At 37.9% G+C, this 15662-nt stretch overlaps 1 long non-coding RNA gene across 5 annotated transcripts in view; it reads right to left on the bottom strand.

Moving 5' to 3' along the window:
• Positions 1–15662, bottom strand: part of LOC126635419 (uncharacterized) — a 154123-nt gene that overhangs the window by 9202 nt on the left and 129259 nt on the right. For 4 of the 5 annotated variants that reach the window (XR_007627705.1, XR_007627707.1, XR_007627709.1 and 1 more), the window contains one exon: positions 1417–1471. This is a non-coding gene — a long non-coding RNA (uncharacterized LOC126635419). Of the gene's footprint in view, positions 1–879; positions 943–1026; positions 1078–1416; positions 1472–15662 lie in introns of all 5 variants that reach the window. The other variant, XR_007627706.1, reaches the window with a different exon arrangement.

The raw sequence follows: 15662 nt of genomic DNA, 5'->3' as shown, positions 1-15662 counted from the left end.
GGCTGCTCTTTATTAGGTTTAAATTTTTCTTGTATTGTGGCTTCCAAAACTGCACAGAGCACTCAAGGTGATACTAGCACTTGAGTATTTGATGAAATACACAAAAGCCCTCTTTTAAGACATGGCTTTAATGACACTTATTTGGATGTTTATTCTGAGCAAAACTTCCACCTCTGCCAAGGAGGGAGTTTAGGCTGACACTGGCAGCACCGCTTCTCTGGGTCCAGGCAACTGCCTCAGCCCGGCATCATTTTGTCAGGCATTTTATTTCCCCTCAATTCTCATTTCTCCTTAAAAGCATCATATTAATGTACCAGTGGAAGAGGTAGATTCACATTTAGTTGTTATCTCTTCAAAGGCATAAGTAAGGTTAAAAAAACCCAACCCAAAAAAAAACCAAAACCCACAAAGTACAAACCTTGCCCTCTCCTCCTCGTGACACACCAACCTGTGCATGTCCTCTGGGCTGCAAAACCTGAGTAGCTGTGGGCCTTCTAACAGCAGGTATGAAAACAGCTGTATAAACTACCTAGGGCTGTGTGTCATTGGTTTTGAAGCACCATTCAAAAAGCTTTTACGCTGAAAACTCTTCCACTGAGACATGAGTCATAAATAAGCAGCTTTGTGGTGGATGCAGTAGCTCCTCTTTCATGTAATCTCTTTTTCTGAAAGCTTTGATTGAGAGCTAAGCCACATTCAGGGTTTTGTGGTTGAGTCTGGGAGCACCCTTCAGTAATCTCATTCCTGAATTAATTGCAGCTGGAGCTCATCACCCATAATAACATTTCCAGAATCTTTCCCTTATTATCTTCATCTGACAGGTTAAATTCATCTTTTTGACATGACATACATTAGAAGGTGTAAAAGAGAAGTACATACTTTGTTACTCAATGGGGACCAGCAGCACACAGTGCTGTTACTGCCCACAGGTCTGCTTTTGCCCTTGATGAAACATGAAGGACATTTCAGCCAACTTCAAACATAAACAGCTGAAAATAAGAAATCTTCTTGACCCCAGTCCATCACCTTTAAGGACCATGGCAAGGATTCTTCTACTTTCCCAGTTTCAGGATGTTTCTACGCAACATGTACAACAAATTAAGAGACCTGCACTGATCCTACACACAGACAAGCAGCAAATTATCAGCTCTGGTCTAGGCTGGGCTCTCTCCCCCTCAGTTCTCCTTGGCTGTGAATTGCCTTAGGCTGAGGGTATCAGAAAAAATGCCATTATAATTTTTGCTCACAGTATTCAGCTGCCAGGCAGCCAGGTGAGGACTGTAAGGGAAAACATTCCTGAGAAGAGGAGAACTCCAGACTGTTATTCCAGGTAATTCTTAAGTTAACACAGGTGCAAACCACGCACTCCCCCTTGGTAACCGCTGTTCATACTGGGATTGCAAAAAAAGGTCTTACCCTTAATGAGGTAGGATCCAGTTATGCAGGAAATGCATGGACACATTTCAGACACCTGGGGATAAAAGGAGAGAAAGGGTAAGAGTTATGAGCTGTATTCTGTCTCACAAGAAAATCGATGCAAACTCTTTGTGTCAGATGCTTTCATAATATCTGGAAAAAAAAAATACACACAAATGAATTCTATCTGTATGCTTTCAGGAAAACACAATAGAATTGAAAAAAATAGTTTGTGTAGTAAATATAAAACTTGATGCATCTTACAGGAGTCCAAAAGTTTTAAGGCAAATCCAAAGAACCTGTTTCAGTAGGCTCAGGTTTCCTGCACAGGGGTGCACTACATTTCATTTTTCAACTTCTTAAAAGCTTTTATATGATGTTTGGAAAAAATATCCCATCAGTCAATGACTTAATTGTAAACATATAGCAGTATAAAACATACAAAATATACTTTTATAGAAGTTAATCACGTGAATATAAATTCATATGAAGACAAAAATACATTCATTCTTTACTGTGATCTAATTTCACAAAATTTCCAGGATTTGTGCTGGTACCAAACCAAGAGTGCAGAAAGCTCCTGAAGGCTGGTACCAGGGTAAGTGAAAGGGGAATCAGAGCCATTCTGCTTTTCTGACTGCTGCTATGGTAATGGCATCAGTACCTTGACAGATGCTGAGAAGAATAATTTTACTGATTGACTTTTCTTCAAACCTAAGGCTGTGGGCAATCAAAGAAAATATGAACATCTGGATGAGCTTTTGATTGCCATGTTCACTGATATACTGCACCCAAATAAGCAACAATTAGTACAGCTTGTGTCAAAAGACCCATCAGTTAATTCAAATTAAGGCAGGAAAATTGAATCCTATCGGCACTCATGCATATTTGTATGCATAGTTTAAATAAGCTTCTTCTGCACTCCATTATCCTTTATTTACATGGAAAACACATGCAAGTTTTGTGTTTTAAGTAAATATTTTCGAAAGCTTTTTGATTTCTTAAAGCCAAACTTCTGGGAAAACTCTGTGTCCTTTGGAAGGGCATATCCAGTATAATAAAGATAAACTTGGCTTTCTCAAGTTCACATTTCTCACTTGGTAATAAATTTCACAAATTTGGAGAAGTTATTCACAAGCATTTTGTCAGTTGCAATTATAATAACACCAGATTGGTATTTGGGTAAACTTACTAGCTAACATGGTGGTTAAGATAACTACTAGGCTGCAGTAAGAAAGTCCTAAAACTGAAGACTAATTCCCTTATGTTTTTCCTTGATTTTGAGTGTAAAACCCTAGGAATATGTATTTTCTTTAAAAAAAAAATAGCATTCTTGTTTGTGTTCTATCTATAGAAACCGTAAATTAGTTTACATGAGAACCTGAGATTAAAACTAATCAAAGGCAAAAGACAAAGCTGAAGTGCATAATTTTCTAAAAAGAGAATTTTTTTAAAGAGAAATTTTAATTCTAGCTTCTTGCAGAAAATAAACTTTAGTCCTTGCTTGGCAGATATAGATACCATTGTTTCCAAGTTAACCTGTTAAAGTATTATTTGTAACTTGGGTGTGGAAATCTGATCCTTTTAAAAAATTGTGTCAGCTCTGGCTGAGGGGCTGTTGCTGCTCAACTAACCAGAGGTGGAATTTACTGTAATCTCACCTAAATCTCAGTTAGCTCAATCTGACCTGACCCCAAAATTCTCTTGGCAAACCCCAGGGTTTCTGCAGCACATCCAGCCGTGTTCACCAACAGCCAGTGCAGAGCCGTGGTGAGCGAGGGGCACCCGCACAGCCCCAGCTGCAGCCGCATCATGAGCTGGGTCCCCACCCTGCCTGCAGCCCCAGGGCCCGTGGGTATCAGAGCCAGGGGCCTCAGAGCAGTGCTGGGGATGTTTGAAACACTGCCAGGACAGGAGAGGGACCATGCCAGAGGAGAAGGTTGGGAGAGTCAGTCCCCTGGCAGGGGACTCGGGTGGCCACAGCTGCCACAGGTGCAATGAGTGTGGCCAAGCAGCTGTTACATTCTTCTTTTCTGAGGGTCCACTTTGTTTTGATGCCAAGAAACGGGTTTTCCTAATCATTGACTCCTGTGAATATTAACACTCCAACACTCTTGAGAACAATCAGATCAATTAATTAGAAAACTGTTACTGTGCTGCTTTCATAAATCAAGGATCAGCTTGTGATCCATAACCTCAAATGGCCTTTTAGCAGCTGTTTTCTTGAAGCTCTCTCCTTTAAAATACTGATCTTACATATACTTATATATACTTATATACTACATCCATCTTATACATCCATCTTCTGATTCAGAGGTTAAAAGTTCTTCTATTAGCATTACCTTTAGAAATATATTTGATGGAAAATCCCTCAGATAGTCTAATGATGTGGTCCAGTTGCTCTAAAGTGCACAGGCCCCTTACAAATGCTACTCAAAAATCAATACCAATCCTTCAGTGTCTTCAAAGGATGTGGAGTAAGGGCCTTAATAATAGTGATTGTCTTCAGCAAATAACTGTTCAGTGATTATTCTGCAGTGGCCTAGAAGTCCAAATTCCACTCAATAACTTTCAAAATGGATGCATGCTGGGAAATGTAAAATCATCCCTAGCAGACAGGTCAGTAGCTGAACTTTCTGGCTCGTCAAGTACCTACTTATTTACTCTGTTGCTTTGTCATCATTGACATAAGATTTTGGAGAGGAAAGTCTACTAAAAAAAGTAAGTTCTAAAATAGTAGGTCAGCTTTTCAGACATGTTCAGCACACCAAAGAATACTGTGCACCACAGGAGAATCAGCTGGCAGCCTCTCCTTTTGCCCCTTTTATTTCAGGATTTGAAAGTAGACTAAGGAGAATAAATTTTCAAAGACTGTGGTAGTAGGGAAGAAAAATCACTCCAAATCGGTAACAACAAAGCAGCATTCATAGTTACATCCTCTGATATTTATTCTCTGAGTAAAGCAGCCTGATTGCTTGGAGTCAGGAACAGGGGAATATTTAGCAAAGTTTGCAGTAGTGTGGAAATTACTTTATCGATAAGACTCTGAATGTAATGTTGTGGCACCTTCCTGGAGTTCAAGTTTCCATGAGAAAGTCCCAGTGGACAATATCAAAAGCTCAGCACACTCCAGATGTAGCAGCCATTGTTTTGACTATCCACAGGAACAGCTGCACTGATGACTGGCTTGGCTTGTCTAGAGCAAGTCATACAAAGCCAGTCTTGCCTGTTTCTTACCCCCTTGTTATCACCTGCATGCTGATACTGTATCAAAACAACCAACCAACCAAAATGGTTCTTTCCACTTCTGGTCAGCTTTTTCCCTGTTAAATAAAATGAATAAACAATCTCTCATAATTAGCCCACATGAAGAATCAAAAAATGCATTGAATACATGAGCCTATTTCCTATTATCTGCCATTCCTATGTCTTAATATTTCCAGGGTCTGTTGCCCCATGCATGTTCATCTCTGTTACTTCTCAAATGTACTACTGCTTCTTATTCAATGTCTTTATTTTCAGACCAGGCAAGAGTTCTTTGTTCAGTTTTGCTGACCTGTTACTGCACTTCTCTCTTAATCATGTGTTTTACCTTTGCATAAAACATTCCACACACGAGCTGCTTCAGAACATCCACTGCACTGGGCCTCACTGCCACAGCAATTCTACAAGTTCCAGTCCTGGTTACAAGGGTCTCAGCACTTCTAATATTTGTACTTTATACACAGTACAAGAAGTCGTGTAAAATGCATTGCAAGTACAGTCAATGCAGTCAATATAGATTTGTTGTCTCGACTTATTTGCCCATCCTCGAGGATACACAAAGTTTCCAGTATCTCCTATGTTTGCTAAGAGATCAGGCTTTTTTTGAAAGTCTGCTCCTTGGCTGCATCCAATTCACTCTCAAAAAATTCGAGTCATGAAAAAAGTTCTGTCTCTCCACAGAATTCTTGGAAAATGAGTGTTCCAACTTTCCTCAGAAAGGAAGTTCTTGGCATACAGAACAGAGAAGCTTGCTACATTTATGCTTCACCCTATCAAAACTTTTAAGTAAAAATATTGGAAAAAAATTGTTCATATACATACACACATTGGCTGCCAGTGATGTTACTTGCTAGAAGACACAATGAAGTAGTAATACAATCAGAAAAATATCTTTGGAAATATAAAGACAGTGACATTTTTGTATGTTAGCAAAAGAAGTACAAAATAAAGACTGGAGAACACCCATCTGTTGTTTTAATCCTACATTAGATTTAAAATATTTTTATTTCAATCATATCTCAAGTATTAAAGTTTATTTCCTACTAGTATTCCTTCCAACTTAACTGTCTTACTAAGTTAAAAAACCCAAAACTCTCTTTGCAGACACACTGTACCTCCATGTTGAGCTCTGTGGCTCCATTAACCATAATAAAATCATTATCACGATTTATTCCTTCGTGATTAATATATAGTGTTTGTATGAACGTTTGTTGTGACTGCAAGTATATTGTGCCATCCAGCAGCTGACACTGTAAGTTATGCAATCCATAAATATTAGGATAGAGAAAATCTTGGTGTGATTTCAGACCCAGTTTTGTTAAAACAATTCTCCAAACTGGCCACTCTCCTTGTGAGGACATTCTGGTAGCTTAGAGGATTTTTTTCATTTCAAAATACTTTGAGAACAAATGTTATGTCCAACTATATTCTCTGCAATAAGCATAAGGTAGTGAAATAAATTAGACTAAGTACCTACCCAGGAGTAAAATTAGGTTTTACAGGCATGAGTGCTACCAGAGCTATCAGACTCAGGGAACCCTTTACGATGTAGATCTTAGTGATATGGTAATAATATGATACTTTAAGCAAGCTGTTGGCTGAATCAGACAAGTTAATCTCAACTATATGTTAGTCAAGTCATTTTATCCTCATAAGTTGATTTTAGTCCATTAAGACAGCCTTTTCACTTCACAGTGTGGACAGTCATTACATTTCCCTCCCTTCGTGTGTCTTCACTCAAAGCAGCACTCAGCCACTTTGGTGCTTATTACTGTTAACAAGAACGTGGTCTACCTTAATACAGTGTCAAATGGAGTCAGAAAGAGTCGTGTGGATGGTAGCAAGAGAAACTGCATCAGCGTGCACGATGTCATCATGTAGATGAGAAATATAAATGAGGGATGAAATGCAATTTAAGCAAACACTCAGATGGAAAACAAATGTACCACTGCAGACAAACAATTTTGGAAGCAGCTGTATGGGAGTCCTTCTTCATTTGTAATTCTGTAATGGGATTGAAAATCAGAAGAAATCAGAATTGTTAAGCAATCAGCAAATAGCAGATATTTTCACTGAAGTCGTATTTCAATGAAATTCTTAACTTTCACTGACAAGACAAGCAATATAAAACAAACTGAGTTAACTGCATGAGCACCCAAAAAGCTTGTGTATTGAAGCTGCTCATTTGGCAGAGAGACTAACAGGCCTAAAAGCTTTCTAGCTCATTTTAACACCTTTCTGTTTTTCTCATTAAAGCTAACACTGGTGTTCAGCTACTATTGTAGAATTTGATCATATTTACAAACCCTTGCTACCTTTCCTCCTTAAAGATCTGATCTGAATCACTTCTAAATATATCTAGCAGAAGCTCAAGATATTCAGTTCTTGGAAAGAGGCAACAGAGTCTTTAAACGCCATCTGAAGCACTGCTGCAATCTCCAGCTACTGTGCCTAAAAAGAAAAACTTTCCTTGAAGACACTGTCTCAGACAAGTGCCTGCCTCTGGTTTCATCCTCTGAATCAGCTTGTGCTGATCACTGAGGATTCAGGATCCTAGACTAGATTAATCCCATACAGCTTCCCAAAGTCCGTATGTTAAATTTGTCTCCAGTACTTACGCTCAACATTTCCAGTGCTGCTTCTGACATAACAGTCCTTGGCCTCTGGTAATAGAAGACATGTAACCAATGAGGCCTAAGAGTATGAATGGGAGGGGATAGTTTTGCCTTTTACAGTACTGAGCTTAGGAAATTTTTAAATGCATACTCAAGGAAGGATATTAATTTGCCTGATGTATTCCTCACTTCACTAAAGAATCAACTTTTATCAGCATCTCAGGTTTGCTCCTCAGCTCTCTTATAAAATGAATTCATGGGGTCTGTGCATAGATAATCAGGTTACTGCTCTTTTGGAAGCAAAGTAGTTTGTCACTGTGCAGCAGCAGAGGACCTGCTGAGGTCAGGTCGGATGTAGTTGTGTTTTAGAAACACTTGTAATTTTCACTTTTGCTGAAATTAAGAATAAAAATGTCTGCAGGATAAGAGACAGCTTCATTAAGCTGCCTATACACACTCTTCTCTGTATGCCTTATTCTCCCTCTGCATTAGCCATAGGGGAGTTCAGAAGATGCTCAAGGTGAACTTGGTGCAAACAGGTAGGCCAGGAGGAATTACTCACCTCTCACTGGCACAGCAGTCACGTACCTGTACATGGACATGATGAGAGGATCGTGGATACAGAGCTGAGAGTAACAAGGTTGGTGCTATCCACACTCAGACTGCCTCAGTCTGGGTCAAATCACAACAATTTCCCAACCAGCAAGAGAGGCTGACCCCAGCTACAACCACCACAAGCGAATTTTGTGACTAAGCAGCACATCTGTCCAGTAGATGACCTATGTCCATATGTGGTAACTAAGCTCTTATAAGCTCTGTCTCTGATGCTCACAGATCTCTTTCCTAACCTTTTTGATAAGACCAGCTTTAGAACTAGCTGCGCCTTTGAAGAGCTTCTCAACTCTCTTCCTCGCCTGCCCCTCCACAACACTTTTTCAGGAATAAATTCCCAAGTATTTGTATTTGCTGTTTTAAGCCCACACTGCGACTACATGAATCAAATCTCATCTGCTAAACTGCTAACTGTTGAACTAATCTGGTTTTTTCTGTATATATCTGTATGTACCTGCCTTGTTAAATTCCCTGACCAATGTATGTTACCAACAGCAAACCCCAGTATTGCCACTGGAGCTACACCTCTTAAGTATCTTGGCCTATTCTGCTCTCCTCAGAGAGAAGAAAAGCATCATCCTGACATCCCATTACCCTTGAAATTTTACCAAATCAGGAACAAGTTCATACAGGACAGCTTGCTCTGATTCTGTCAGTATTTACTCTTCAGGCAAAAAAGTGGCTGACTGATGACTAATGGTACAAGGACACTAATGTATAAAAATGTTTCAATTTAAAAATCTATTTTAAAGCTTCAAACAGGATTATAATCAGAAATCTGAAAAACCCTTTGTGTTCTTCCAAATTAGATTACACATATATCATTATAGTCATCATGTTATGGATACGTGGAAAAAGAACAAAACTGACCTTCAAATCAACCCTCAGCTTGACAGACTGGATCGATATATTATCCAGACCTCTATTTCTCATTCTCTTTCAACAGTCAAATAGAATTTATTTGTTATGATAAATAAGAACTCTCCAATAACAACAGAAAATAAGATACAGGCAGCCACCTTGCAATGTACTTGTTCTCAAAATTCTCTTTGTTCTAAAGAACTGCAGATTTCCAAGCTGCTTGCATGAGTAGCATCTTCATCTCTTAAAGGAAGACTAGAGTATTCATAATGAGGTGAAATCAGCTGTTTAAAGTGTCTCCTGGAGGACACAGAGTTGACATAAGTTACAGATTAACATCCATTTTGTTCTCTGTGTGGAAAGGTCACAGGAGATCTCAGATCATAGCGGGTCTTAGGTCATAGGGGGTCTCAGTTTCAACAAAAATGTAAACCAGAGGCAGAAACTTCTGGACACAGACTCTGTAACTTAACTGCAGAACAAGCACACAAGTGATTTGCCACCACTTGTTGAAGCCAAATTTGTTCCCAGATTGTGTTAAGAAAAGTGTCTTGACTAGAAGTTTCTCCTAATTTTTCTTCATGGATATAAAATGATTGAGAAACTGCAAAAAACATTGTTTTTTCTTAAATTACATGTTCAGATGGCCAGGATACAGAAGTCTTGGGAAAGAGCACAGGCTGAGGAGGCCTCCTTAGGTCTCAGGCCACTGGTAATTATTTCCCATAAGAATCCTGTACCCACGAGATGCAGTCAGGATTAGGGAAGGTACTGCACTTTGAAGGTGTATAAAGATTTTAAAGAGCTCATTGGTACTACATTATCCAAAACATTGGGATTTCTGTGTTACTGTTTTCACCTATCTTACCATAAAATGATAACTAGATATTCAGACAAAATTTAAGTTATTTTTGACAACCAGTTATTGCACTTATTACTTGAAAGTCCAAAAGATAAGTTTTCACTATTTCATGTAAGGAAAGTAAAGTTTGTTCTCCATTTACAAAGGAGCCTGAAAATCTGTTCATTTCAGGTTTTCTGCATATTTACAAAAAAAAGTTTGTGGTCTATATGAAAGAACAGAATTCTTAGAAGTAACTAATTTTTTCTTCCCTGATTATACTGCAAGATTCAATTAAAAAAAAAAAAAACACAAAACAAACAAACAAAACATAACCCTCCCCAAAAAACAAACCACAGAAGATTTTGTCAGCTGTTGATAACAGGACAACAGAACTTAGATGTAAGCTGCAAGAGGCTTAACAACCACAACATAGGCATCAGATAAAAACCTTTTCTCAAGGAAGGTAATGCTGCACAGAGACAGCTTGTTCAGCAAGAACACCCTGGAGGTATTCAAGACTCAGCCAAAACAAGGCCAGGGCTGGCTGGACCAGGTTCTAGTAACAGTAGCACCTCAAGCAGGGACCTGGAGCTGACAGTTCCCAGAAGTCCTTTCCAGCAATAGTTCTGTCATTGGTGACCTCTTACTGCAAGTACTGAAATTCCCCAAGAATCATCCAAGAAAAGAGATTATAGGGTCTTATTAAAAATATTAAATATGGTAAAATGCCTAAATATAGAAATAAACCCAAATATTGAAATGCTAATGCAAAAAGAGTGGCAATCCTTAAAGCCACATTATAATTTTGGGCTCTTCACTGAATTGTACGTGCTAAATGGAAGCAAAGAAGGGAGCCTTACCCTTTTTTCCTTTCAAGTCACCTTAACAGGAATCAAACACATTTACTTTATCACAGCAAAAGTCTGTGCTTAGATAAAGTATTTAATAAAAGTTACCCACATCGGCTGTCATGTGCATTTTAAAAATAATATTGTCATTTTACACAATAGGATTCCTTTAGGGATAAGTATTATCACTTCAACATACTTTTCTCCATATAAGACTTTCCTCCTCAAAATGTCACCCTCAAGACTCCAAACTGTAACAAGAAATTCTATCTTATTTTCCCTGTCCCAGCAGGGTTTCCACTAAGGCATTCATTCCACTTAACTTTTTAAGCTGACAGGGTTTGTAACTGGTTGGATAGGCTGCCTGTTTTGCAGGTAAAAATTTAAACCACATCAAATTCTTTTCCAACACTCAGGTCAATGTACTCCCAACAGGCCAAGAAAGTGATACTTTATTCTGTCACCTCAAGAGCACACCTTAATGTAGACAAGCTAAAGAGAGAACCCAGCATGAAATCCAGCTTTCCTTCTTCATAAGCACAGGTACAACCTGCTTATAAGATTGTTCTACTTTAATGAATAAATAGATCATGAGTCCACTACAGTTTTAGCTACAGCAATTCCAAGCAACTTAGTTTTGGTGTAAAAGGAAAGAATTGGCTCAAGCTGCAACTGTTCATAATTTTAAAGTCTGGAGATCTTTTGTTCATCTTTGTCTATTGGACAATATCAAAGGCATCACATATGTAGCAATAATCTTGTTCTTGCACAGTGATTTTTCCATATTTTTGGACTGGAACCTCAAGGAGAAAGATGTTTAAATCATGGTGATTTCACTATGAAACAAAAAAAAACTAGGCCTATATTAACCAGACTCATAATTCAGTGACTATATCAATTCCCTACATGAAACAAGTGATTATCTGCTCCACTTGTCCACAAGCAATACTAGCACCTTTCCTCTGTGCCTTCGTATTCCCCCTGCTTTAGCTTTAAATCCTTCTCTTTATATACCACTATCCACCTATTTTTAACTTATGTCTTCCAAATTTCTGCTTGGCTGCTCACCTCATCAACATACGGTAGATCTGCTCACTGGTGGTACAGACCTCCTGTCTGGGACCATTTATGTAGCTGGCACAGTCATTTACACATCTTAAAGGCAATCAGACAATATCACCACCTCAGATGATATCCTCAGAAAAAGTTGTAGCCAGATCTACTTAAAGCACTTGATTTTAAAATTGTTCACTCCGTAGTGGATCGTAATTTCAAAAGTTAAAATAAAGTTTCATGTTAATATATTAGTTCTTTTCTCCATCTTGTGCTGTCCTCAGGGTCAGGCTGTACCTAAACCAAGTATCACTTATAGAAGCTATAACAGAGATGACTGGGAGGGGTTTTGGCTTTATCTAGTTATTTACTTCAGCCTGCACTCACTTTCCTTTATTTTTTCAATTTCCTGGACCAAGAGAATGAATTGCCATCGCCAAAGAGAGAGGAGAAAGAGAAAGGCAGGGGTGGAGAGAGAGAGGAAAGGGAGTCTTCATTTGTCTGCATTTCTCTCTCTCTCTTAACTTCTCCTATGCATTCAGATAGATTTGGTGCTAAGAAATCCTCATTAATAAATAAAAGCCACCTTCTAACTCTGCATTGCTTTTGGTCCAAAAGAACATCAAAAGATCGTGCAAACCGAAAGTAAAATGCAATCAATTACCAAGCTCTCGGGATTATTTCACCAAAGCAATCGATTTAACTTCACCACTGCAGCCACCTCTCATTGGAAAGATATCAGCTATTTAACAGCACACTCATAAAACAAGGTAACAAATTACCTCAACGTTTCCTAGGGAATAACCTTTCAGTCATTCCCTAGAAGGAGACAGGTCAAAAATCACCCTTTTTCCTTTTTTTTAAACTTCAGTTTTTATGATCTCTATTATACCCACAAGGTATGTATTATAAAAAGCAGGGAATCCAGCTGAAGGTTTCATACACTAGAATGTATGGCTTAGGTTTCAGAAAAAAGATAACAGCATCTGCAATGACTGCATACAGCCAGGACTGGGAGCTGCCACATCAAACTGCATTTCTACTTAGCAGCGTGATAGGAAATAGAATTCAGTAAGAAACAAGATTCAATTCACAAATGCAGGGTTTCCACCAGTGAAGATATTCTATCCAGGTGTGATCCCAGAGGGAGAATATGCAGGACTTTGAGGGCTGACATTTTATCTTGAAAAAATGGAGAGTTCTAAGCTTGACAAAGGACACTCCTTTCCTAAGAAGGGAAAGTGCCACTGTCTAAAATATCATATCCAAAACACCTAGTTCATTTCCTTGTCTTGCCACACATTTTTTGTTCTGTCAAATAGGAAAGTGATTCCTTTTCTTCCCTTCTCTTGGGGTAAGGCCACATCTTACTTTCACAACGTACCAAAGAGACAACATTCTCTGTTGACACTGACGCCCTTCAGACACTTTGCATACAAGTAATTAGCAAATTATATTAATTTTTTTTCAAAAGTGCTGAAAAACTTGGAATTGCCCTTATCGCTCAGCAAGCCACTCTGCAGTGTTTTTTCAATGTCTGTCTGGTTTTAGAAAGATATACAACTTCACACAGAAATTAAATAATTAACCTTTCATTTTAACCACTGATTCCTTCTTTTTTAACATTATTCAGTATCTGTCTTGTATTCCCATGGTCAGATACTCAAACTTAGCTTTAAAACTTAACTTTTCTGAGAAACCATAATGCCAGGGACTAGAACCTTTGTCGTAGGGAAGTAGGGAAGTCCAGCACAGGGAATCCATGTATTAACAAGTATAAACAAACAAATGTTTCCACTAAGGAAAAGATTCCTAGCAAAGCCAGAGTAATCTGCGATAACATTTGAAAGTGTGAGCACCCTTTTTTTTTGGTTACTGTGATGCATATGTGTTTCAGATAGGGCAATTTTTGAAGGGTTTTTATGGGTTTTTTTCTTTTTTTCCAGCCAACCCTGTAACACAGCACCATCTTCAGAGTATCATCTTCAGAGACTTTTTTATCCTAATTCTTGAAAAATAAAAGATATGGTATTGATGTGCAATCTAGATATCTCATGCTTTAAAGAAGAAATTTAGCATTCATGACCGATATTTTTCACTTTGCTGATGATACTGCATTTTCATATAGCAGATGAATGCCTTGTAAATATATAGGGCATACCCAACCACTGAAAAAAAAATTAAAATAATGTGGCATATAAAGTGGTATTTCTATAAGTAGGAATTTCAAATTATTAAAAAATATGACAAACTAGTAACAGAGAGTCACTGAAAGACATTTGGCAGCATTGGTTATGTCTGAAAATAATCCAGCTACCATCTTATTTTAGACAGTCACAGGAGACACTCAGCATCTCCTCTTTTGGAATATCTGTTGTCCTCACTGGCAGACACTGTAGTTACAAAATAATGGCTTCACTATGATGCTGCACCTTCCCATAATTACTCAATTTATGTATTATTTCCCCCATGTAAGAAGTTGCCTGGATTATATTTGAGACACAGATCATAAGGAAACACCTCCGAATGTCAGGTCCAAAAGGTTTAAATCACTTCTGGGCCTGAGAGACAGCATTGTTGTCTCACGTGTTCTCTCTGGCTCTTTCCTAATTATTGATGTTGCCAATGTCTGTAAATCATCTACGCAGCTTTGAAAATGTAGCCTGAGATCTCCTGTGCATTGCTCAGCTCCAAAGAATTCTCTGCCTTCTCATGTAATTTTTTTTAAATTCTATGACTCTCAAATCAACTAATACTAAACAAGGTTACAAAACATAATGCTGCTTTAAAATTACTGAATTCATCTTTTTGTTTCATGCCCTGTCAAAGAATGTTTCAAAGAGTGTAGTCATGTATAACGTTTTGCAGTTTCTTGGGTGTATTGGGGTTTAAAAATTATCAGATTTCAATCACCTTGCAGGACCTCAAAAATTAACACATTGCTCACAGGGTGCCTAAAAAATTTTTAGTGAGTTTTCCTCTTATTTAAAAATTTTTATTCCTTTAAAAAAAAATTTTCTAGAGGACAACATTTATACCTAAAGCTACTTACTAATGATAAAAAAGAGGTACTATTTGCTCATATTTTATTTTTCTATATTTGCAGCTATTTAATATTCTGCCCTACCCTGCTATGTACTAAATACTTTGCAGCTTTTAGATGCTTCATTTTATAATTTTCAGCAGTTCTTATATTCCTTTCTAGACACATCAGATTTAATTTTTATCCTTAATTTTATGGAAATAAGTAAATAATTTTTTTCCCCTTAGAATCACCTCTAACATTCCACAGTAAACAGCAGGTGGTTCTAATCAATCTCTTTCCATTCGTCATTTCTTCCTACAAAGGTTGTCTTTTAAAAGCTCTGTGTTTTTGGAACTATATCTTTTATAATACCCTCACGTAACTTTCATTTCTGACGATGCTATTATCACAAGATAACAGATGTTCACTTCTTCTCTCTTAATTATCATACTTAGGGCTTATGTCTTAAACTAATTGAGATCATCTTTGAGATAATCTTTGATCTGGGTATTTTCTTCCAGCACTGGGAGGGCACAAAACTACAGTACCTCAAGGTAGGCTCATGCAATATTTAGTAATTGCTCACAGGAACTGCAATTTGATTCTCTGAGCAGCTAAAACAACTCTGCCAAAGCTGCTTTTCCCATACATTCCTCAACATCCTGTAGTCCATAGGAATACTCAAGTGCTTAATGCTATGTGTGCTGAAGAACCTACCTTCCTAAACCAGGGAAAAGAAGTTTTTCTCAGGTAGGAAAAAATATACATCCAAGCAAATACATTGCTTAGTCCAGAGTAATATCTTATTTTAAATATTGATTTTTCTCTCCTAACCTCACAGCTCTTAGCAGAAATTAGAGAACTTTTGAACTGAAATTTGAGGGATAGAATAACCTGTCTGCTGCCCCAAAAAATATTTCTTTTAAAAAAATAAAATTAAGAATTTTTTCAAAAATTTGGGATTTAATTTTTGTTCCAATAAATACGTCTCAATACCAAATAATGGGCATCTGAAGCCCATGTAAGCAAGTTGCTTACAAGTCTGAATTTCTAAGCCCATGCTGCCCATATGACACTGCAAAAAGCCTTCTTTCCAGCAGATATTGCTGCCCATCTTGGCAGCC

Source organism: Myiozetetes cayanensis, unplaced genomic scaffold (assembly GCF_022539395.1).
Source record: "Myiozetetes cayanensis isolate MyiCay16 unplaced genomic scaffold, myiCay2020 scf12, whole genome shotgun sequence".
NCBI classification, from domain to species: Eukaryota; Metazoa; Chordata; class Aves; order Passeriformes; family Tyrannidae; genus Myiozetetes; species Myiozetetes cayanensis.
The sequence above is the reverse complement of the archived record's forward strand: the minus strand, read 5'-3'. Positions and strand labels throughout refer to the sequence as shown.